The sequence below is a fragment of the Macaca fascicularis genome, chromosome 16, assembly GCF_037993035.2.
Source record: "Macaca fascicularis isolate 582-1 chromosome 16, T2T-MFA8v1.1".
Lineage (NCBI taxonomy): Eukaryota > Metazoa > Chordata > Mammalia > Primates > Cercopithecidae > Macaca > Macaca fascicularis.
Genome location: NC_088390.1, coordinates 73,819,381 through 73,842,090, shown reverse-complemented (window position 1 = coordinate 73,842,090; position 22,710 = coordinate 73,819,381). Strand labels below are relative to the sequence as shown.

The following is a 22,710-nucleotide window of genomic DNA, read 5'->3' as shown; positions in this document are numbered from 1 at the left end:
TGCCTAACCATCTCCTGAGAATACAGTCATGTGCCTGGGAGCCTTAAAGATCCAAATCATCTGTCGGTAAAAGGATTTATGACATACACTTCCAAGGAAAGAATATCCCAATATGCTGCCTTGTTCCACTGACTTTTTTCCTTCCAGACAGGGCCTTGCTCTGTTACCCAGGCTGGAGTACAGTGGCACGAACACAGCCCACTGCAGCCTGGACCTGCTGGGCTCAAGTGATCCTCCCATCTCAGCCTCCCAAGTAGCTGGGACTACAGATGCGCGCCACCACGCCCAGCTAATTTTTTTTTCAAATTTTTTGTAGAGACGGGGTGTCACCATGTTGTCCATGCTGGTCTCAAACTCCTGGGCTCAAGCGATCCTCCTGCCTCAGCCTCCCAAAGTGCTGGGATTACAGACATGAGCCACTGCACCCAGCCTCCATTGACTTCAAGCAGTCAGAGCTCCCATGTCTGAGGGAAACCTCTTCAATTGTACCAGCTGCAAAGGTGTGCTACTGGGAGACAGCTGATTGAGAAATAACTTAAGAGCTGTGCAAATATAAATATGACCCACAGCAAAGAATATCAGAATTTTACAGAAAATACAAGAGATTCAATTCAGGCCTTTAAACACTACAGATCTGCAGGACAATGGAAAAGACTCAGGGAGGCTGGCAACCAAGAAATTATATGTAGGTTAAATTACCTCTGCCTCTCTTTCCTTGCTGACACCATCGTGGGCTCAAGAATCAAGAGGGTGCTGAATGTGGACCTGGTGCAGCTGCTCACACCTGTAATCTCAGCACTTTGGGAGGCCGAGGCAGGAGGATCGCTTGAGGCCAGGAGTTTGAGACCAGCCTGGACAAACATAGCAAGACCTGTCTCTACAAAACAATGTAAAAATTTAGCCAAGCATGGTGGCATGTGCCTGCAGTCCTAGCTACTAGGCTGAGGCAGGAGGATCACTCAAGCCCAGGAGTTCAAGGCTTCAGTGAGCTATGATCATGCCACTGTACTCCAGCCTGGGTGACAGAGCAAAACCATGTCTCAAAAAAAATTTTTTTAAAGAGAATGCTGAATGTTGGCCGGGCGCAGTGGCTCATACCTGTAATCCCAGCACTTTGAGAGGCCGAGGCGGGCTGATCACCTGAGGTCGGGAGTTTGAGACCAGCCTGACCAACATGGAGAAACCCCACCTCTACTAAAACTACAAAATTAGCCGGGCGTGGTGGCGAACGCCTGTAATCCCAGCTATTCGGGAGGCTGAGGCAGGAGAATCGCTTGAACCTGGGAGGCGGAGGTTGCGGTGAGCCGAGATTGCACCACTGCACTCCAGTCTGGGCAACAAGAGCGAAACTCCATCTCAAAAAAAAAAAAAAAAGAGAGAGAGATAATGCTGAATGTTGTGACCATTTCCTTTTAAGGGCACTGAGCGCTGATATAAGTTGTTCTTGAATGGTGACATAGGTGCCAAATTGCATAAAAGAGGAATGTGGTTCAGCAAAAATTGCACTTCTCAAATATGCCAGGACCCTACCCCAGTGCAACAGCATCCCTGCACCTGGGAACCAGGATAAGAGGTGGGGGCCAAGGGATGCAGGCAGAAATACGCTGCGTCTGCCATCTGACAGTGGGTGAAATATACAATGCTCCATTGTAAATAAAATAGCAATACATGGGCTGGGCGCGGTAGCTCACGCCTATAATCCCAGCACTTTGGGAGGCCGAGGCACGAGGATCACTTGAGGTCAGGAGTTGGAGACCAGCCTGGACAAAATGGTGAAATCCCGTCTCTACTAACAACACAAAAATTAGCCAGGTGTGGTGGCTGGCACCTATAATCCCAGCTACTTAGGAGGCTGAAGCAGGAGAACGGCTTGAACCCGGGAGGCAGAGGTTGCAGTTGCAGTGAGCTGAGATTGCACGACTGCACGCCAGCATGGGCAACAGAGCAAGACTCTGTCTAAATAAATAAATAAATAAATAAATAAATAAATAAATAAAAAAGCAATACATGTAAACAAGGAAAGGGAGATTTAAATTTACGTACAAAAAAAGGACCAAGTCTTATGTCTAAAATTAAGTGAATTTTTCAGTAAGTACCTGGGTCCGTAAGACTCCAGTCATTAGCCACCCCCCACGTGCTATTTTCCATATGAATCTATACATAACAGCGGTAATGCCGTGCCTTCAATTTTTACAATTGTTCTTCAACCTAATGAGCAAAGAAGAATGAAGAATGGCAGTACATTTTTACACATGTAGTAAATATAAACCATACTCAGGTTTTTTTTTTTTTAAGGCAAGCGTGATTTTCAAAAGTCACTGTTTTCATTCTGAAAGACATGACTCTTGCATATTTCTCAAGTCTAAGTTGGAATTTTATCACTGTTGACCAAATCATCTAGATGAAAGAAGAAAGAAGAGTACAACATGATCTTCAGAAAATGTTATAAAGCTTCAGGTAGAATAAAGTTAGAATGAGTTTCTGGGTTCCAAAAGATGTAACGTTTTAGATTTCATTTATTAAGGGCATCGCCAAGGCCATTATATAACCATGTCCACGTAATTGTAATAGCCAACATTCCATTAACTCTGATTTTTGAGAGAACCAAGGCAATAAAAAGAAGCAATATTAAAAGTTAACTACATAGTACATTTGGGGAACGGTGGTTTGATTTGGCCAGAGCCCAGGACACAAGGGAAGGGCAGAGGATGAGGCTGAACAGAGTCAGTCTAGGTGGACTTTAAATGTCAGACAAAGGGGCTTAGACTCGTAATATAAAAGAGGCTATGCTGACCCAAAGGACTTGGAGACGATGACGTGGGTCTTGTTAGGAAACTTACAATCTAATGGGAGTGACACCTAGAGAGGGTCCTGAGCTACAGAAGGGCAGGAGAGAAATGAAGTATGACGGGGAAGATGAGAAAAACCTTTCCTGGGAATGTGGCATTTCAGTTGGACCCTGAAGGGTAGGTAGAATTTTGACAACAGTAGATGGCAACAAACAGCATAACAGATCAAGAGAATGTGCAAAGAGGTCAGGCATGAGAGCTCATGCCTGTAATCCCAGCACTTTGAGAAGCAGAGGAAGATGGATGGCTTGAGTTCAGGAGTTCGACACCAGCCTGGTGAACATGATGAAACCCTGTCTCTACAAAAAGTACAAAAATTAGCCGGGCCTAGTGGCACACACCTGTAGTTTCAGCTACTCAGGAGGCTGAAATGGGAGAATCGCTTGAACCCAGGAGGCAGAGGTGGCAGTGAGCCAAGATCACACCACTGCACTATAGCCTGGGTGACAGAGCAAGACCTTGTCTCAAAAAATAGAAATAAAGAATGTGCAAAGACACAGAAACAGAAAAACTCTATAAAACACACTCAGAAACTGATGAGTATTTCAATTCCACTGGACCTTCCCCTTTGTCCCAGATATTCTCTATTGACATAGCATTGATTGTGATTTGTCATTATTCCTATCTGTGTTTATTTTGTGTTGTTTACTGTCTGTTTCAACCCCTGGGGGTTGACAAACTTTAAACAAAAAAGTCAGATTGTAAATATTTTTGGCTTTGCACACTATATGGCTTCTCTGACCGCTACTCAACTCTGCCATTGTAACACAAAAGCAGCCATAGGCAATACCTTGAGTGTGCCCGTGTTCCAATAAAACCTTATTTACAAGAGGTGATGGGCTGGAATTGGCCCTTGGAATGCAGTTTGCAGACCTTTAGAATTTTACATATGTATAATTTTCCAGAATTTTATATACATAGATGCACACAGTATATATGGGGGAGGGGCTCTTTTCATTCGGCATAATTATTTTTAAATTTTTGCATGTTGTATGTATAAATAGTTCATTCCTTTTCACTGCTGAATAGTATTCCATTGAAAGGATATACCACAATTGTTTGATGCATTCACCTATTGGTGGGCATCTGGATTGTTTCCAGGTTTTGGGTATTCTAAACAAAGCAGGCACAGTTGCTTTTAATTTCTGCCTTTACTCTTTGGTAACTCCTCCTATGTTCTCTTTCAAAAGTGCCTCTTACTTGGCCATGGTTTGAAAACTGATAAGGCTAGGTTGAGGGTATACAGGAGTCTATCACACCATTCTGCCTATTTTTTTTTTTTCAGTTCAAACTCATTTCCCTTTTATTAAAGTCCAAGTTACCATAGCATGGTTTGGTATTTAATAAAAGAAAAAGGTGTTCAAATAAGGTAACATGTTATCATCAGCATTTCCAGGGGACTGTTTACAATCAAGTAGCAATACCAATAAATCCTTGGAACGCTTGTCCATGGGGTTTACACTTTGTCCAAGCCCAGGTCCTCTGAAGTGGAGATTCCCAATTCATTTAAAGTTGGTCTGAGTTCCTGGATGACATCGAGGTAGATTTTTCTTATGAGGTCCTGCATTGTCCTTAACAACCTCTAGGATGCAAACTGCCCTAGCAAAAGCATTGAACTGTCTGTATGCCTACAAAGCAACATCAATGATTTGGGGTTCTGGAACCAGATCATAGCCAGCAAGTGTGTTCAATTATTTATGTAGTTCCCAGGTGTCTGTCTCTGGCTTGTTGAAGCATGTCATCCAGCATGCATCAAACTCCTCATGTGCCCCATATGAACCACGGAAGCAGCAGCAAACTGACTGGATAGTGGTGGTGGGGATAGAAGTGCAGGAGGCCTCAGGGCACAGTGGCAGAGAACAATGGCCAGCATGACAGCAATGAGGACACACAGGCTGAGCCTAGAGAGATGACCCATTCTCTCTATTTTTCATATAGCCTTAAACTTTTCCATACTAAAGAAGGAAGGAAGGAAGGAAGGAAGGAAGGAAGGAAGGAAGGAAGGAAGGAAGGAAGGAAGGAAGGAAGGAAGGAAGGAAGGGGAAATAAAGCACATTATAAAGTGCTTTTTCTTGACAGTATTGCCAGACTAAAAATATTCAGTAATTCTGTAGCTAAGCTAATGGGTCAAACTTGGGGGCTTTATTTAAAGAAGGTTTAAGTGTAATTCCCATATAATACTATAATCATGGAGAGTGTTTGCTAAAAATATAAATTCTTTGTGCTATCCTCAGAACTACTGAATCAAGATCTACCACTCAAGTCATTCTTATGAGCAAGCAGGTTGGAAAACTGGAAAACACTGAATTCTCTTTCTGGATGATCTAACCTCCAATTTGGTTTCATATCAGAAAAAGAGGAACAAGAAATTTAATTCCTAATGTAATCTCTTTCTCTTCCTATCTTTCCATTTCTCCTCCATCATTCTCAGATTCTCAAAAACACCGAAGGTATTATCTAGCAGCCAACTCATTACAGGGGAAAAAACAGTAATAAGGAGACGATCAATAAGAACTAGAAAGTAACTTGCAAATGGGAAACATAAGGAAAAAGGAAGTTAAGTATAAAGAGAAATATGAAGGCCAGGGCACGGTGGTTCACGCCTGTAATCCCACCACTTTGGGAGGCTGAGCGGGCGGATCACCTGAGCTCAGAAGTTCAAGACCAGCCTGAACAACATGGAGAAATCCTGCCTCTACTAAAAATACAAAATTGCTGGGCGTGGTGGCAGGCGCCTGTAATCCCAGCTTCTCGGGAGGCTGAGGCAGGATAATCACTTGAACCCGGGAGGCGGAGGTTGCGGTGAGCCGAGGTCGCACCACTGCACTCCAGCCTGGACAACAAGAGTGAAATTCCGTCTCAAAAAAAAAAAAAAGATAAATATGTAAGAAGGTGAAACAGCAGACCTTGTCATGTTCTGATTTCTTCTCTTTCAGGTTAAATCAGGGCTTATTTAAGGTAAGGTCACAGCAATCAAGAGCCTAATCACAGAGATGAGGGATGAGGTCTTTGAGATTTTAACCTAGTCTCTAGTCAAGTTGGAGAACTTGGCTAATTCCAAGGCTCCTGGAGCTTGTGCCATCAGCACCTAGTTTTGTCAGTACAGTATCTACTTGGAATTTTGACCCCCATGTTTCTCATCCCCCCTAGAAAAATTACCCAATCCTCAGCACACATTAAACCCTGCCCCAGGCTCCAGGCCAAGTCCTGTGCTCAGTTTGGAAAGGTTTATTTGTAGGAGTAGTATTAATGGCTATTTACTAAGTCCCTACTGAGGGCCAGGCAAGGGTGAGGCACTTCCATATGTGATCTGAATCTCAGGCTTCTTATTTTATAAATAAGGAAACTGTGGTCACAGACAATTCCATTGACTTGCCTGAGGTCATAAAAGAAAGATAGTATGAGCTTGAAATGAAGATTAGAAACCAAGCCTGTTTGACTCCCCAAACCATGGTTTTTCTAGAAGAAGTACAGTACCATGGGAAGGGAGCTTGAGTATCTGGGTTCAAACCCTGGCTCTGCCACTTCCCTCTCTGTGCCTCACTTCCCCATTTGTAACACAGGAACAGTAACCAAATCTACTTCACAGGATTGTTGTGTAGATTAAACAAATTAATACACATAAGTGCTTAGCCCTTATTAAGTACCCCCAGGATGATAGTCATTATTACTCTCTGTACGAGGAATAAGGAGCAAGTCCATCTAGCTCTGATCTCATACCCCAGTTATGATAACCAATCATAACATTACCTTGTTCCTGATGCCAAGTTGCCTACTGGTCTTCAGGTTCCCGTTTCTTTAACACAGGGCCTGGTGACCTACTAGGACACAGGTTCTCCTGGGCCTGGGGCATCTTGTCAGTTTCTCCTTTCTCCTCCCCTTACTCCTGCCTCATAAGTGGCATTCTGTCCCTGGGCCCAAGCTCCCAATTGAAGCACTTTCCAACATGCTTCTCTGCCAGGCAGGCTGCCCACCTCCCCAGCCCACCCACCTTCCAGGAGCATTTCTTTACCTCCTGTTGGCCATCCGTGGTGACCTGTGTGCTGTGCTTTCCAGGACGACTCGCTTTCTTTATAAGCTGTAGATTTGCCCCACTCCAGAGAGAATTTCCAACTCTTTCAAGGTTCTGAGCACTACTGGCCCAATTCTGCATCCTTCAACCTTTTCATATGATACTATTGAATAAGATCATGAAATAGGGTAGGTGTCTCATCATTATGGGCAGGATTCTGTCTTAGCATAACCACTGTATGCTAATAGGTGAGTACCAAGAAAAGGAAGCACTCCCACCTCCCTTTCATACTCTGTCAACTGCTCTTTTTTTTTTTTTTTTTTTTTTTTTGAGATGGAGTCTCACTCTGTCGCCCACACTGGAGTGCAGTGGTGCAATCTCGGCTCACTGCAACCTCCACCTCCCGAGTTCAAGCAGTTCTCTGCCTCAGCCTCCCAAGTAGCTGGGATTACAGGTGCCCACCACCACGCCCAGCTAATTTTTGTATTTTTAGTAGAGACAGGGTTTCACCAACTTGGCCAGGCTGGTCTTGAACTCCTGACCTCGTGATCCACCCGCCTCGGCCTCCCAAAGTGCTGGGATTACAGGTGTGAGCCACCCAGCCCAGTCCAACTGCTCTATTATACTTGCTCCAGACCCTAGGTAAGAAAGCAATAGTAGACTGGTGTGATGTTGCTTTAATTAACACACAGACTCACCTACTAATAGCAAAAACCTTCACCAGGCCGGTGCGGTCAGTGGCTCACCCCTGTAATCCCAGTGCTTTGTGAGGCCACAGTGGGAGGATCGCTTGAGCCCAGGAGTTCAAGACCAGCCTGGGCAACATAGCAAGACATCATCTCTACAAAAAAAAAAAAATCAAAAAAATTAGCTGGGTGTGGCAGTGCACACCTGTGGTCCCGGCTACTCAGGAGGCTGAGGTGGGAGGATCACTTGGGATTGGGAGGTCGCGGCTGCAGTGAGCTGTGATTGCGCCACTGCACTGCACTCCAGCCTGGGTGACAGAGTGAGACCCTGTCTGAAAAACAAACAAACCAGCCAAAGACCTGTTTAAGCTCCACATTAATATTTTAAAATGTAAAGAGATAGTTAAGTCTTCGCTGTGAAAAAATAAAATAAATTAAACAAAACAAAGAGATACTAATTGCATACTACGTTCTCAAGCTATTGGCCTTTTGCTTGTTTAATTCTTGCTAATAAAATATCAGAGGCCTAAAAGGCAAATTTCACTTGCAAATACCACTTGTTTCTTTTTAGTAATGACTTATTTCAATGAGAGACAGAACAAACACAATGCTTAAAACTGTTTTCCAAAATGTAATTCTGACACATCGCTGATAGGAGCGTAAGTATACCAATCGCTTTGGAAAACACGTGCACGCACTACACTTCTAGGCGCATACCCTGGAGAGAAACTCACGCATACACATTCAAGTGAGTTCAGAGCAACAGTGTTCATAATAGCAACCTCTGGAAACAACCCAATCTGTATGGAGCGAAGAATAAATAAATACATCATGGCAGATTTATACAAAGGATACTATTTTTTAGCCATAAAGAAATGAATGATTTGGGCCGGGCACAGTGGCTCATGCCTGTAATCCCAGCACTTTGGGAGGCCAAGGTGAGTGGATCATTTGAGGTCAGGAGTTTGAGACCAGCCTGGACGACATGGTGAAACCCCACCTCTACTAAAAGTACAAAATTAGCCGGGTGTGGTGGCGCGCGCCTGTAATCCCAGCTACTTGGGGGGCTAACACAGGAGAATCACTTGAACCTGGGAGGTGGAGGTTGCAGTGAGCCAAGATTGCGCCACTGCACTCCAGCCTAGGCGACAGAGTGAGACTCCATCTCAAAAAAAAAAAACTTGGCCAGGTGCGGTGGCTCACGCCTGCAATCCCAGCACTTTGGGAGGCCAAGGCGGGTGGATCACCTGAGGTCGGGAGTTCAAGACCAGCCTGACCAACATGGAGAAACCCCGTCTCTACTAAAAATACAAAAATTAGCCAGGCATGGTGACGCATGCCTGTAATCCCAGCTACTCGAGAGGCTGAGGCAGGAGAATCGCTTGAATCCAGGGGGCAGAGGTTGCGGTGAGCTGAGATCGTGCCATTGCACTCCAGCCTGGGCAAAAAGAGTGAAACTGTCTCAAAAAAAAAAAAAAAAGAAAGTTTGATCCTAGGCCAGGCAAGGTGACTCACACGTGTAATCCTAGCACTTTGGGAGGCCGAGTTGGGCGGATTGCCTGAGCTCAGGAGTTCAAGGCCAGCCTGGGCAACATGGTAAAACTCTGTCTCTACTAAAACTACAAAAAAATTAGTTGGGCGTGGTGGTGAATGTCTATAATCCCAGCTACTGGGAGGCTGAGGCAGAAGAATACCTTGAACTGGGGAGGCAGAGGCTGCATTGAATCATGACTGCCCCACTGCACTCCAGCCTGGGCAACAGAGCGAGACTCTGTCTCAAAAAATAAAATAAAACTTTTGAACCTTTTGTGGTTCACAAGCATAGAGGTTGGGTTTTCACACTCATGTGTGAGATGTGCCTCTCTCAAACCTTATTATGACATCAGCACATTGCCTATCTGATGTAAAAAATAATTTATTTTAAATTTTTTTTTTTTTTTTTTGAGATGGAGTTTCATTCTTGTTGCCCAGGCTGGACGTGATCTCGATTCACACAACTTCCACCTCCTGGGTTCAAGCAATTCAGGCTTATGCCTCAGCCTCCCGAGTAGTTGGGATTACACGCACCTGGCTAATTTTATATTTTTAGTAGAGACAGGGTTTCTCCATGTTGGTCAGGCTGGTCTCAAACTCCTGACCTCAGGTGATCTGCCCAGCTCAGGCTCCCGAAGTGCTGGGATTACAGGTGTGAGCCACTACGCCAGCCTTATTTTAGTTTTTTTAAATTTAAAACTTTTGTGTTTTAAAGGTCACTATGAAAAAGTGAAAAGACAACCCACAGAATGGAAGAAAATGTTTGTAAATCAAATATTTGATGGGGGTCTAACATCAAGAACATATGAGGAAGTTTTACAACTCAACAATAGAAGACATGTAACCCAACTGAGAACTAGACAAAGGATTTGAACAGAAATTTATTCAAAGAAGATATACAAATTGCTGGTAGATTAAAAGATTTCCAACATGATTCGTCATTAGGGAAATGCAAATCAAAACCACAATGAGATATCACTTCACACCTACTAGAATGGCTAGGACCAAAAAGACAGAAAGTACAGTGCTGGCCAGGATGCAGAGAAACTGGAACCGTCGTACACTGTAGGTGGGAATGTAAAACGGTGCAGGCACTGTGAAAAACAGTTTGGCAGTTCCTCAAAAACCTAAACATAGAATTACATATGACCCAGCAATTCCACCCCTAGGTATATGTCCCGAAGAATTGAAAACAAGTGATTAAATAAAAGCTTGTACGTGAATGTTCATAGCAGCATTGTTCATAATAGCCAAAAACTGGAAACAACCCAAATGTCCAATAATATAAATATTGTATATCCATGCAATCAAACATTATTAAGCCATGAGGCCAGGCATGGTGGCTCACACCTGTAATCCCAGCAATTTAGGAGGAAGAGGTGGAGGGATCAATTGAGGCCAGGAGTTCGAGACCAACCTGGCCAACATGGTGAAACCCTGCCTCTACTAAAAATACAAAAATTAGCCGGGCGTGGTGGCACACATCTGTAATCCCAGTTACTCGGGAGGCTGAGGCTGGAGGATCTCTTGAACCTGGGAGGCGGATGTTGCAGGGGGCTGAGATCGCACCAAAGCACTCCAGCCTGCTAGATAGAGCGAGACTTTATCTCAAAAAACAAACAAACAAACAAACAAAAATCTTATATATATAAATAAGCCATGAAAAGGAATGAAGTACTTACTGCTTCATGCTCCAACACACACTTTTATTAAACATTATGCTAAGCAAAAGAAGCCAAACATGAAGGTCACACATTGTATGATTCCATTTACATGAAATGTCTAGAACAGGCAAATCCGTAATGATAGAAAGTATAGATTAGGGCCGGGCGCGGTGGCTCAAGCCTGTAATCCCAGCACTTTGGGAGGCCGAGACGGGCGGATCACGAGGTCAGGAGATCGAGACCATCCTGGCTAACACAGTGAAACCCCGTCTCTACTAAAAATACAAAAAACTAGCCGGGCGAGGTGGCGGGCGCCTGTAGTCCCAGCTACTCGGGAGGCTGAGGCAGGAGAATGGCGTAAACCCGGGAGGCGGAGCTTGCAGTGAGCTGAGATTCGGCCACTGCACTCCAGCCCGGGCTACAGAGCAAGACTCCGTCTCAAAAAAAAAAAAAAAAAAAAAAAAAAAAAGAAAGTATAGATTAGTAGCTATCAGTGGTTGGGGAAACCGGGAAATGGGGAGTGTCTGCCAATGGATATAAGGTTTCTTTTGGCAGTAGTGAAAATATTCTAGAATTAGCCAAGCAAGGTGACACACACCTGAAATCCAGCTACTCAGGAGGCTGAGGCAGGAGAATTGCTCGAGCCCAGGAGTTCAAAGCTGAAGTGCGTGATGATCGCACCTGTGAAAAGCCACTGTACTCCAGCCCAGGCAACACAGCAAGACCCAATCTCCAAAAAAGGAAAAGAAAACATTCTAGAATTGAATAGTGGTGATGGGTGCACAACCTTAAGAATACTAAAATCCAGGGATCTGTACATTTGTTTAAAAGAATTAATTTTGTGGCATGTGAATGATATCTCTTTGAAAATTTACTAGGAAAAAATAGCAAGTTATTGAAAACTAAATCCTCTATAATGCTATATGTATAGAAGGTCTGGGATCAAGAAGAGGCGTATACAAAATGTTGAATAGGGGCCAGGCATGGTGGCTCACGCTTGTAATCCCAGCACTTTCAGAGGCCAAGGAGGGAGGATCACCTGAGCTCAGGAGTTCAAGACTAGCCTAGGCAACATGATGAAACCCCATCTCTACTAAAAATACAAAAAATTGCCAAGATAAGCCTAAGCCAAAAGAACAAAGCTGGAGGCATCACGCTACCTGATGCCTATACTATACTACAAACTATACTACAAGGCTACAGTAACCAAAACAGCATGGTACTGGTACCAAAACAGAGATATAGACCAATAGAACAGAACAGAGCCTTCAGAAATAATACCACACATCTACAGCCATCTGATCTTTGACAAACCTGACAAAAACAAGAAATGGGGAAAGGATTCCCTACTTAATAAATGGTGCTGGGAAAATTGGCTAGCCATAAGTAGAAAGCTGAAACTGGATCCTTTCCTTACTCCTTATACGAAAATTAATTCAAGATGGATTAGAGACTTAAATGTTAGACCTAAAACCATAAAAACCCTAGAAGAAAACCTAGGTAATACCCTTCAGGACATAGGCATGGGCAAGGACTTCATGTCTAAAGCATCAAAAGCAATGGCAACAAAAGTCAAAATTGACAAATGGGATCTAATTAAACTAAAGTGCTTCTGCACAGCAAAAGAAACTACCGTCAGAGTGAACAGGCAACCTACAGAACGGGAGAAAATTTTTGCAATTTACTCATCTGACAAAGGGTTAATATCCAGAACCTACAAAGAACTCAAACAAATTTACAAGAAAAAAACAACCCCATCAAAAAGTAGGCAAAGGATATGAACAGACACTTCTCAAAAGAAGACATTTATACAGCCAACAGACACATGAAAAAATGCTCATCATCACTGGCCATCAGAGAAATGCAAATCAAAACCACAATGAGATACCATCTCACATCAGTTAGAATGGCAATCATTAAAAAGTCAGGAAACAACAGGTGCTGGAGAGGATGTGGAGAAATAGGAACACTTTTACACTGTTGGTGGGACTATAAACTAGTTCAACCATTGTGGAAAACAGTGTGGCGATTCCTCAAGGATCTAGAACTAGAAATACCATTTGACCCAGCCATCCCATTACTGGGTATATACCCAAAGGATTGTAAATCATGCTGCTATAAAGACATATGCACACATATGTTTATTGTGGCAATATTCACAATAGCAAAGACTTGGAATCAACCCAAATGTCCATCAGTGACAGATTGGATTAAGAAAATGTGGAACATATACACCATGAAATACTATGCAGCCATAAAAAAAGGATGAGTTTGCGTCCTTTGTAGGGACATGGATGCAGCTGGAAACCATCATTCTCGGCAAACTATCGCAAGAACAGAAAACCAAACACCGCATGTTTTCACTCATAGGTGGGAATTGAACAACGAGATCACTAGGACACAGGAAGGGGAACATCACACATCGGGGCACATTGTGGGGAGAGGGGAGCGGGGAGGGATAGCATTAGGAGATACACCTAATGTAAATGATGAGTTAATGGGTGCAGCACACCAACATGGCACACACATACATATGTAACAAACCTGCACGTTGTGCACATGTACCCTAGAACTTAAAAGTATAAAAAAAAAACAAAATACAAAAAATTAGCTGAGCATGGTAGAGCATGCCTGTAATCCCAGCTACTCAGGAGGCTGAGGCAGGAGAATCGCTTGAACCCAGAAGGCAGAGGTTGCAGTAAGCTGAGATCATGACACTGCACTCCTGCCTGGGCAACAGAGCGAACACCCTGTCTCAAAAAAAACAGAAAGAAAGAAAATGTTGAATACACTCATAACATTCTACTTATTAAACTGGACAATAGATTTATGGGTAAATTGATTCATACCTGTGCAACATCCAATAAAAAATAAAAATTTTAAAACAGCAATATGTTTTTCTTGTTTTTTAAGCCACGATCAACACAAAATTAAATCTGAATTTTTTTTTTTTTTTTTTTTTTTTGAGACAGGGTCTTGCTCTGTCACTCAGGCTGGAGTACAGTGGCGCAATCATAGCTCACTGCAGCCCTGAACTCCCAGACTCAAGTGATCCTCACACCTCAGCCTCCCCAGTAGCTGGGATTACAGTCATGAGCCACTGCACCCGTCCCTAAATCCGAATTTTTTGTTTTGAAACAGAGTCTCACTCTGTTGCCCAGGCTGGAGTGCTGTGGCATGATCTTGGCTCACTGCAACCTCCACCTCTTGGGTTCAAGTGATTCTCATGCCTCAGCCTCCCAAGTAGCTGGGATTATAGGTGTGTGCCATCATGCTTGGCTAATTTTTGCATTTTTAGTAGAGACAGGGTTTCACCATGTTGGCCAGGCTAGTCTCAAACTCCTGACCTCAGGTGATCTGCCCGCCTCAGCCTCCCAAAGTGCTGGGATTATAGGCGTGAGTCACGGTGCCTGGCCCTAAATCTGAATTTAAATGACCATAAACTGGTAGTCAACCTCAACTAAGCAAACACCATGTGCAAAGCACTATCAAAGCTCCTACAGGGAGTTAAAAAAGAGGCAATAACAATCATAATCCTACAAGGAACCTATAATCTAAACCATGCCCGGCCACCGGCCCCAGAAAGCCATAAACCAGCTTCCCCGTAGAATAATCTTAGCCAAGCTTTTGTCATTCCCAGCAGCGGCTATTAGTTTAAGCAACTCATTTCATACAATTAAAATACTAAATATGTTTTACTTTGTGCTTCAAAAATATATTTTGACAATCTCTTTCATCTCCCTTTTATAAGTCTCCTTTAAAAGGACTCAGGATGGACGCAGGTTTAGAGCATGCTTGGTGAATTGTAAAGAACTTGTTTACAAGGCTTAGTTTCTCACTCGAAGTCATGTATTTTTAAAGCCCTGACTTAAATGATATCTTTAGATTATCACACATTCTCATCTAGGCTCTATTACATCTTAGTTTCTAAATATTCATATAATGACATCTTAAAGTGCCTGTTTGCAAGATACAGTCTAGATAGACATAGTTTTCTAAAAATCAATCAAGGTTTCCCTCAAGATTTATAATAGCTTGAAGGTAATCTAAAATTGTATCTATGTTTCTGGTTTCACCAAAGAATGGCAAATGCAAATAATGTTAACTTGAACGGTCTCTTTCCACTAAGAATGTTCATATTCTTAATTTACATTACAGTTTTGAAGATGTATGCTCCAGAAATGTTATCATTCCAGTAAATAACTGAGGAACATATTCCCATTTTAGGATATTTAGGATATTGGTACAAATAACTTGACAATGAATTAACATCAACTTGTCTTTGGTTATGCAAAACAATGGTGTTGCTGGAATGGAATTTGTAGCCAAAAAGCCCAGGAATTTTGTTCGTTTGTTTTGAGACGGAGCCTGGCTCTGTCGCCCAGGCTGGAGTGCAGTGGCGCAATCTCGGCTCACTGCAACCTCCGCCTCCCAGGTTCAAGGGATCCTCCTGTCTCAGCCTCCCAAGTAGCTGGGATTACAGGCACCTGCCCACCACACGTGGATAATTTTCCCATTTTTAGTGGAGACAGGGTTTCAGGATGTTGGCCAGGCTGGTCTCAAACTCCTGACCTCAGGTGATCTGCCCGCCTCAGCCTCCCAGAAAGGTGGGACTACAGCCATGAGCCACCGCGCCTGACCAAGCCCAGGGTTTACATCCAGCTCTGCCATTAATGATCGGGGTAATTTTGTCAAATCCTCTAAGCCTCAATTTCCACGTCTGTTAAATGAAGATAATAGGATCCACCTTGGAGGATAACTGCAAAATTGAAATGAGATGATTAACACATTGGGCCTGGCCCACTAGAATGTTCCATAAATGTTGGCCCTCTGTGTTTTCCCTTCCCCTTAAAGCAAAGCCTTGCTAAATAAATGTCCACACAGACACACATATAATTATAATTAAATGTTTATACACTAAAAAAGTTGGCTTCACCATTTTCTAAATTTTCTCCTCTGCATACGAAATTATAATCTTAAACTGTTTCTCAAAATATCTAATGAGAACCTTATTTTTAAAATTAAAACAAATGAGCAAGTAGGGAATAGTTCATTTTTAGCCTTTATGAATATAATTGAGGGTTTCATTTCTACACCCAAATACCTACTGGTTTCTGCAACAAAGGAAAGCAGTCACGACTTTTTTTTTTTTAGAGATGGGGTCCCACTATGTTGCCCAGGCTAGTCTCAAACTCCTGGACTCAAGCAATCCTCCTGCCTCGGCCTCTTGGGATTACAGGCACAAGCACTGCACCCGGCCAGACTTATGTTTTATGATTTAGATGTTACTGAAAAGTCAGTGACTTAGAGAAAGACATAAAGGCATGCTTATCACATCTGCCACGCAGCTAAGAGGAATGGTTAATATAGATATAACAGAAGCAAGAATCAAAAATGTGGTCAGTTCAGGCGCCGTGGCTCACGCCTGTAATCCCAGCACTCTGGGAGGCCAAGGCGGGCAGATCACTTGAGGTCAGGCGTTCCGGACTAGTCTGGCCAACATGGTGAAACTCCATCTCCACTAAAAATACAAAAATTAGCCGGTCATGGTGGTGGGCACCTGTAATCCCAGCTACTTGGGAGGCTGAGGCAAGAGAATCACTTGAGCCTGGGAGGGGGAGGTTGCAGCCAACAGCGATTGCGCCACTGCACTCCAGCCTGGGCAACAGAGCGAGACTCCACCTCAAAAAACAAATAAAAACATGTGGTCAAACTTGAAACTAGTGGATGCCATTCACTGCATTTGTTTCAAAGTCCTATGGTTATGGTTGCTGTGGTATGGCTTCTTGTTTCTGGCAGAACACATACCCACAGGTTAGAGAGACAGCTCTGTCAGGAAATGGGGGAGGAGTGCGGGGGTGGAGAAGACCAAGTGTAACTGACCACCTTGTCAGAAGCAGCCGGCAGTTTGATGCAGCTTCTGAAAATGACAGTGCTAGTGTTAAAGCTGAAGTTCCAGTGATTCCAGTCTTCCAATATTTAAGATCAGTAAATAACCGCCCATGGGCCAAATGCAGCCCACAGCCTGTTTTCGTACGCCTCTCCAACTACAAATGGGTTTTGCATTTTTAAATGGTTGGGGGAAAAAAAAGCAAAAGGCACGTAATATTTTGTGGCATGTGAAAATTTTATGAAATTCAAATTTCAGTGTCCATAAATAAAATGTTACGGGAACACAGCCACACCTATTCATTTACATGTTGCCCTATGCCTGCTTTCATGTTACAAGGTCAGAGTTGAGTAGCTGCAACAGAGACTTTACGGCTTGCAAGTCTAATATATTGCTATCTGGCGGTTTGCAGAAAAAGTTGGTTGACCTCTGCTCTAAAGCATTGCGTTCAATGTTTATTGTCCTTTTCTAAAGGACAATAAGAAAGAGGAACCACAGGAATGGTGAGGGAGACAAAAGCATTTCATAAATTCAATCTGAAGGAATTGAGAGTAGTAAGCCAGTGGAAGAGAAGGCCAGAGGACAACATTCTAGATTTTTTTTTTTTTTTTTTTTAGATGGAGTCTCACTGTGTCCTCTAGGCTTGAGTGCAGTGGCACGATCTCAGCTAACTGCAACCTCCGCCTCCTGGGTTCAAGCAATTCTCTGCCTCAGCCTCCTGAGTATCTGGGATTACAGGCGCCCACTACCACGCCCAGATAATTTTTTGTATTTTTAGTAGAGACAGGGTTTCACCATCTTGGCCAGGCTGGTCTTGAACTCCTGACCTCGTGATCTACCTGCCTCAGCCTCCCAAAGTGCTGGGATTACAGGCAAGAGCAACCGCACCCAGCCAACATTATAGATTTCTTTAAATGTTTAAAGAGTCAGCATGCGGAAGGGGCTTGTGTTTGTGTCACTATAGCGGTAGAAACGATCCTGAAAGCTCTAAGGAATCACATACCAATTAAACATGAGAAAGCATCTTCCAACAAATCAAAGTGGAAAACTGCAGAGGTTATATTACCAAAAAGAGCCCACACCCAAGTGATAGCTGGTAGTAAGCCCAAAGGCAAGATGATTGCCACCCAAGATTATCATAGAAAGGACTCTCAAGTGGGTAGGAAGTTGAACTGGTTTAATACTCAGGTTCTTTCTATGATTTTATCTCAAAATAAAGAAAACTGGCCAGACATGGTGGCTCACGCCTGTAATCCCAACACTTTGGGAGACCAAGGCAGGTGGATCACTTGAGGTTAGGAGTTTGAGACCAGCCTGGTCAACATGGTGAAACCCCGTCTCTACTAAAAATACAAAAATTAGCTGGGTGTGGTGGCGCATGCTTGTAATCCCAGCTACTCGGGAGGCTGAGGCAGGAGAATTGCTTGAACCCAGGAGGCGGAGGTTGCAGTGATGCGGCGAGCTAAGATGGCGCCATTGCACTCCAGCCTGGGTGACATGACAGAGTGAGACTCCATCTCAAAAAAAAAAAAAAAAAAAAAACAGAAAGAGAGAAAGAAAACAGTCATAATTGGCAGGTGAAAGTGTAAAGAACAATTTCTGCTACCACATTCACTGAGGATTAGACCCTACAGGGAAATCTTTTATTATATATTTATATATGTATTTTATTATATATAGTTATATGTAATAAATATATATCAATTAAAATGGGCATGTTAAAAAGGCCTTTCATTTAAATAGAGTACATCAGCTATAAGAAGAATCACATTAGGAAAAGAAGGGTTATTTTTAGAAAGAGGGCTCCGGTTACACAAAATAAGGAAAGGACATCCACTGCTAAATAAAATGAACTGAAATCTTTCCTTGTGTTACTACAGGAAATCAGCATGGCACTACTTGAAAGAGGAAAAATGTCTATATATAAAACGGAAAGGGGGAGGAATGCGTTTTAAAAAAAAAATGCTAAACTATAAACTACAGTTAAGGGCACAGTCGTGTGACTTATTTGCACCAGACTTCTTCGCAAAATAGTTTTGCAAATGACTTCCCAAAGCACAGCCACCTGTTAGGCTGTTACTTTGGCCTATTTCCAATGGCAATCTTGTCACCCGAGCAAGAGACACACCACCATAGCAACATAAACATCAGGGTGCTGGAGAATGAAATTTAAAGTAGCAATTTATAGCCCCTGCAGGGCTGGAAATAAAGTAATCCTTAAGCCTTTATGACTATGACACAACATTCCCACTGGGCAAACTTAGATCCCATGGACATCTCAGGATTTCCCATTGGCCATGTGGAAAGCAGAGAGTCCAAAATACCTATTGCACTAGAGGGTACCCCTAAAATAAAGGCATTTTAAAGTGTGAGACAGTATCTAGCCCACCATGATCCCCAGGTGTTTTCACACTTCCCACAAATGGACAATGATCACGACCCCTTGTATTTGCAGAGTAGGCTCCATATTGTATGAGATCAGCCCCTAATACAGGCCAAAAGAGGGCATTTGACAGTTGAGAACATTGACAGGTGAGGCCCAGGAAAATGAGTCTTTCTCAATCAAATCACTGATATCACACAGCAAGGACAGACTAGATCTTCTGTGTCCACACTCTTCCACAGTACTACACCAACCCCAACTCTGAGCAACTTACAGGTACTTTAGCTCAGGGAGATAAAATGCAAAGGTGTTTCATCAATAAGAGGGTAAAGTAAAATGAAAGAAAAACCAAGTTTAAAGTGACTATGCCTCTTTTCAGGGGTAAATTTTTGCATTGTTGGAATTTGCCGTTTGATATTGGAATACATTCTTAAATAAATATGGTTATGTTATACATCATTTTAATGCACATGTTTTCACTTTTTTTGCTAATGACTTATTACTTGCTGTTTATTTTATATTTATTTTAGACTATGGAAATGATGTTAGACAAAAAGCAAATTCGAGCAATTTTCTTATTCGAGCTCAAAATGTGTGGTAAAGCAGTGGAGACAACTCTCAACATCAACAACGCATTTGCCCCCAGGAATGCCTACAGAATGTACAGTGCAGTGGTGGTCCAAGAAGTTGTTCAAAGGAGACAAGAGCCTTGAAGATGAGGATCATAGTGGCCGGCCATTGAAAGCTGACAACGACCAATTGAGAACAACCATCAAAGCTTACCCTCTGCTGGGCGCAGTGGCTCATGCCTATAATCCCAGCACTTTGGGAGGCCGAGGTGAGCAGATCTCACAAGGTCAGGAGTTCCAGACCAGCCTGGCTAACACGGTGAAACCCCGTCTCTACTAAAAACACAAAAGTTAGCCCGGCATGGTGGCATGTGCCTGTATGGCATGTATGGCATGTGCTGGGACAACAGGCGCCTGCCACTACACCCGGCTAATTTTTTGTATTTTTAGTAGAGACGGGTTTCACCGTGTTAGCCAGGATGGTCTCGATCTCCTGACCTCGTGATCCGCTCGCCTCGGCCTCGCAAAGTGCTGGGATTACAGGTGTGAGCCACCATGCCCGGCCTTGAATACTTTTAAGTATTGATGTAAAAGCAAGTGGTCAGCTGTGACCAAATTCGCAATTCAAAAAGATCTAAGAAAAGCAGAAAGCAAGCTGAACATCCTGATTGGAGATGAGACACACCCAAACATATGTCTCGAGGTGGCTGCAAAGTCCTCTGGTCTGAGCCAGGGTGAGCAGGTTTTACCCCAGCCCATGATTTTGAGAGATGTTCAGGGCAGATCCTGCACTCAGCAGAGAGCTACAAAAGCCTGGACTCCAGCCCTAAAATCCCAATCCATTAACCCCGACGTCATTTCGCCACTGCATCTTTTTACTTTGTTCTTAACTTTTCTCAAAAAGAGAGGCCTGGAAGAGCCTTGCGGCAGTTCCTTCTCCAGGTCTAGAGAACAGATTGTTGGCCAGGACAGCACTGAGGTGGCATTCTGGAGATGAAAAATAGATAAATCCATGATGAAGCTTTTGTGATACCAGGGATCTGGCTGCTTTTGATCTAAGAACCAGTACTAAACTCCCTCTTTAAAAAATAAGTTGGTCGCGGCCAGGCACAGTGGCTCACGCCTGTGGTCCCAGCTACTCAGGAGGCTAAGGCTTCAGCTCAGGGAGGTGAAGGCTGCAGTGAGCAGTGATTGCACCACTGCACTCCGGTTTGGGCATCAGAGAGAGACCCCATCTCAAAAAATAAAACTAAGGCCAGGTGTGGTGGCTCATGCCTGTAATCCCAGCACTTTGGGAGGCCGAGGCTGGTGGATCACCTGAGGTCAGGAGTTTGAGATAAACCTGGTCAACATGATGAAACCCCATCTCTACTAAAATACAAAAATCAGCCAGGTGTGGTGGCAGGTGCCTGTAATCCCAGCTACTTGGGAGGCTGAGGCAGAAGAATTGCTTGAACCTGAGGGCAGAGGTTGCAGTGAGCTGAGATCACACCACTGCACTCCAGCCTGGGCAACATAGTGAGACTCTGTCTCAAAAATAAAGAAAGAAAGAAAAATAAAAAATAAAACATAAGATGGTTTCTGACAAACATAACCAAAATGTAAAAGAAACAACTCCTAGAGAACATGGTCAAAAAGCTGAGCACCTACGTAAATAATGGCTAATTTTAAGTATACTTACCCCTTCAAAAGTGTTTTTCTTGAAAAGGCTTAAGGGGATTATTCCATTTGGACCCCTGATAGCCTAATTACCTTAAAAACACACATGCACACACAACCACCACCAACCTCCTTTTCAGACAAATTTTGGCAAAAAGAAAAATCTCAAAGTGTGCCCATATCTGCAGTACTATAAGTCATACTGCTGAAAAGCATAATTACACTCAGCTGTGTCCAAGTTTCCGTCAAACACAATCCAAAAGAGGTGAACTATCAAGTCCTGAATCTAAAGATTTTCCATTTTGAACATGATGCCTCTTTATGAGCAGCAAAAACAGAGTATCAGAAAATGAGCATTTGTCATGGCCTTCAATAGCCAAAGGTTTCAGTCTCCGGCCTGCAAGCTACAATCTGTACCCCGATCCTAAATGCAATTCTAGTCACCAAACTCTTGGCACTTGGGTGTGGGGCAGGATTAAAAAATCACATTTATATCTTTAAACCTATCTCATTTTCACAGCATTTTTAAGTATTGAGAAAAACCACTTTCATCCACTGTATCACTTTTATGGAGGCTACAATAATCCAGAATGATGATTCATGCGGGATGTAAGGGTCACATCAGTCTTTTCATCAGCACCAGCATCACTGTTATTATTTCAAGTTAGGGAAAACTCAGCAAAATGTTCTTGATGGAGGACCATGCCACCAGGGCACTAACTATAGGAAATTTACACATTTCAGACAACATGCTCCTCAGCTCAAGCACACACTTCTCTAGTGATAACCCCTGTTTTCAAAACTACCTGTCCAGGCCAGGTGTGGTGGTTCTCACCTATAATCCCAGCACTTTGGGAGGCTGAGGAAGGAGGATTGCTTGAGGCTAGGAATTCGAGACCAGCCTGGGCAATGTAACAAGACACTTCCCCACCCATGTCTACAAAAAGAAAAAAATTAGCCAGACATGGTGGTGCAGGCCTGTTGGTCCTAGCTACTCAGGAGGATAGCATGAGCCCAGGAGTGTGAGGCTACAGTGAGTCATGATGGTGCCTGGGCAACAGAGTGGGATCGTATCTCTAAAAAAAAAAGAAAGAAAGAAAAAACCTGTCCAGATAAACAGGTGATTACAGATCCCTTTTCTCAGCCATCTATCCAATGATGTTTTTCTACTTTAATTGCTAATTACCAGTTTAATAAGAGCGTTGTTTTCTATAACTTTTAAAATATATACATAAATAGATATGGGGTCTCACTGTGTTGGCCAGGCTGTTCTTGAACTCCCAGGCTCAAGCGATCCTCCTACCTCATCCTCCCAAAGTGTTGATTATAGGTGTGAACCACTGCTCCTGGCAACCATTTTTTTTTTTCTTGCTGTCGCCCAGGTTAGATTGCAGTGGCACGATCTCGGCTCACTGCAATCTCTGCCTCCTGGGTTCAAGTGATTCTTCTGCCTCACCCTCCCGAG

The 22,710-nt window shown here is 43.2% G+C and overlaps 1 protein-coding gene and 1 non-coding gene across 2 annotated transcripts in view; one reads left to right on the top strand and one right to left on the bottom strand.

The window, feature by feature from the left end:
• Positions 1-22,710, bottom strand: part of PITPNC1 (phosphatidylinositol transfer protein cytoplasmic 1) — a 316,307-nt gene that overhangs the window by 277,132 nt on the left and 16,465 nt on the right. The gene's annotated exons all lie outside the window — the stretch shown is intronic.
• On the top strand, positions 9,348-9,451 carry LOC123569647 (small nucleolar RNA U13). Its single transcript, XR_006693460.1, has one exon. It is a non-coding gene; the product is annotated as a small nucleolar RNA U13 (small nucleolar RNA).